A 3240-nucleotide genomic window follows, 5' to 3' on the forward strand; every position below is an offset into this window, starting at 1 on the left:
GAGAAAAAATAAAACAAGACTAAAGAAAAGAAAGACGAAAAAGAAGAAGAAGAAGAAGAAGAAGAAGAAGAAGAAGAAGAAGAAGAAGAAGACAAAGATGGAAGACAATTTCAGTAGTAGTAATAGTCACATCATCATCTTCATCAGCATCACCATCAACCCGACCACCACACACACACACACACACACACACACACACACACACACACACACACACACACACACACACACACACACACACACACACACACACACACACACACACAGAACCATTCCCTGCAGCTAAACCCTCGATACCTTTGGTCATTAATTATTAGAAGAAAGAATGCAGGCAACGCACACGGACCCTGGAATTCAGTCGAAGAAGAAGAGGAGGAGGAGGAGGAGGAGGAGGAGGAGGAGGAGGAGGAGGAGGAGGAGACATAGAAGAAACATTGCTGGGGACAGAGAGAGGAGGGGAAGACCTGGCAAGACATGGAGAAGAGGGAAGCGACACACACACACACACACACACGCACGCACACGCACGCACGCACACGTAGCATCCGCACCCAAAAATACCTTCCCCCAAGACTACATACCTCTTGCAGTCATACATTCCTCCGCATGGAAATGTATTATGGTGTTATTGTGTGTGTGTGTGTGTGTGTGTGTGTGTGTGTGTGTGTGTGTGTGTTGGGGGGAAGGGGGAAGGGAGGTAGTGTTGATTTTGTTTTTGTTTTTGTTGTTGTTGGGGTTGTTGTTGTTGTTGTTGTGGTGGTGGTGAAAGATACTGTTTTTTTTCTAGTTTTTTTCTTCCTTTTCTTTCTTTTTTTTCGTTTTCGTTTGTCTTATTATTTTTTTTTATTGTTTTCTTCTTGGTTTGTTGGTGTGTTTTTTTTGTTTTTCTTTGTTTTCCTCTTTGTGTTGTGTGTTTTCTTCTTCTTCGTCGTCGTCTCTTTTCTTCGTTTTCTTTTCCTTTTTCTTGTTTTTCTTGTTTTTTTTTGTTTACTTTCGTTGTTGTCTGCATTGTCTTGTTTTTTTTTCTTGTTTTCTTGCTATTCTTTTCTTTTTTAGTTTGTTTTTATTTATTTTCTTACTTTTCCTTACTTTTCTTTATTTTTCTCGGCTTTCTTTACCTTTCCTTGTTTTCTTGATTTATTTTTAGTTTTTTTTTTGTTTTCATTTTTAACTTTTTTTCCCCTCGTCATTTCTGAAAATTTCCCTTGATTTATTTACTTTATTCCCTCGATTCTTTTTTTCTGATTATTGTCTCTCGATTTTCCCCTTTTCCTTATTTTTTTTGTTTTATTCTCTTTTTTTTAAATTTTTTCTTAATGTCTTGATCTTTTTTTCTTGTTTTCTCTTTTCCTCTTGATTATCTCAATTTTCTTTCCTTCCTTTGTCCTTTCATCTTCTCTCTCTCTCTCTCTCTCTCTCTCTCTCTCTCTCTCTCTCTCTCTCTCTCTCTCTCTCTCTCTCTCTCTCTCTCTCTCTCTCTCTCTCTCTCCCTCCCTCCCAGTCATTATCTCTTTCCTCTCCCTCTCCCACCTTACCTACCTTTCTTCCCTTACCTGTGATTAATCAACGGGGTCCGACCAGCACACCTGAACCACGTAACACAAGTAACCGTCGCACTGCACCTGGTGACGGGACTCCTACGTGACGGCCCGGCGCAACACAGGGAGGGGAGGGTGGAGGGAATGGTGTGTGTGTGTGTGTGTGTGTGTGTGTGTGTGTGTTTTGCATTTAGATGATGATAGCGGTGATGAGACGGGTGGTATTTTTGTATCGTTATCGTTATCATCATCATCATCATCATCATCATCATCATCATCATCATCATTGTTGTTGTTGTTGTTGTTGTTGTTGTTGTTGTTGTTGTTGTTGTTGTTATTTACTTTTCACATTACTTTGATTTCACACACACACACACACACACACACATACACACACAGAGAGAGAGAGAGAGAGAGAGAGAGAGAGAGAGAGAGAGAGAGAGAGAGAGAGAGAGAGAGAGAGAGACAGAGAGAGAGAGACAGAGACAGAAAACCCACGACGCAAGTGTTTCAGCGGTGCTACAGGTGACAAGTAATCATGCTATATATCATTAAAAATTTCACGCTTTCTAACCCACCAGTTCTGCGTTGCTTAAGACCACAACTAATGAACCAGAGGGGGAGGGAGCGAGAGACTGAAAGAGTGAGAGACTGAACGGGAGAGGCAGCGAGAGGGAGGGAAGGAGGGAGGGAAGGAAAATAGGAGCGGTTTTAAGAGACCTCATGTCCTTCCGTAAGATTAGCGTCCGTTACCCTTTAGTAAGGATCTCTTAAGACTGTCAACACGATGCGGCGTGGACAGCTGGCGCGTAAAGCAACTCTGGTAACAGTGGTCAGTCTGCCACGCCGCCTCGCCACGCCACGCCACACCACGCCACAGCCTCTCTACTGGATCTTTAACGCACTCACGCTCCCCCACGCACTCAAAAACGCTTGATACTGACTTGTTAATCTTCTTGCTACTTCTCCGCACTCAAAAACGCACTCAACTCACTCGTAAAAGCTTCAGTAACCTTTAACGCACTCAAACCGCACGCTACTCACTCTAATAAGCTTCTTTCTCTTTCAGCGCACTCAAAACGCACGCTATTTACTCTCATAGTTTACATGCAGTCTTAACACACTCAAAAACGCACTCACCTCACTCAAATAAGCTTCACAAACCTTTAACGCACTCAAACCGCACGCTACTCACTCTAATGAGCTTCTTTCTTCCTCATTGCACTCAAAACACACGCATCTCACTCTTATAAGCGACACACGCCCTTAACACACTCATATATACTCACGCACCCACCGTTCATGCACTCTAAAATCATCTCTGCAGTTCCCCACGCACGCTAATTCAGTCGAGCCGCACTCAAGACGCACTCAAGTTTGTCTCTCCTCTCCCCACGCAGTCTCACGCACTCTAGCGGCACCTGTTCAGATGTCCACGCTCTCTGATTGGTTGATAGGCTGTTGAAATACTGCCTTGTACACTGAACGCACCTTCACGCTTGTTGTTGTTGTTGTTGTTGTTGTTGTTGTTGTTGTTGTTGTTGTTGGTATTATTATTATTGTTATTATTATTATTATTATTATTATTATTATTATTATTATTGTTGTTGTTGTTGTTGTTGTTGTTGTTGTTGTTGTTGTTGTTGTTGTTCTTCTTCTTCTTCTTCTTCTATTCCTACTTTTCTTTTTCTTAGTTGTCTTT

The sequence above is a fragment of the Scylla paramamosain genome, chromosome 44, assembly GCF_035594125.1.
Source record: "Scylla paramamosain isolate STU-SP2022 chromosome 44, ASM3559412v1, whole genome shotgun sequence".
NCBI classification, from domain to species: domain Eukaryota; kingdom Metazoa; phylum Arthropoda; class Malacostraca; order Decapoda; family Portunidae; genus Scylla; species Scylla paramamosain.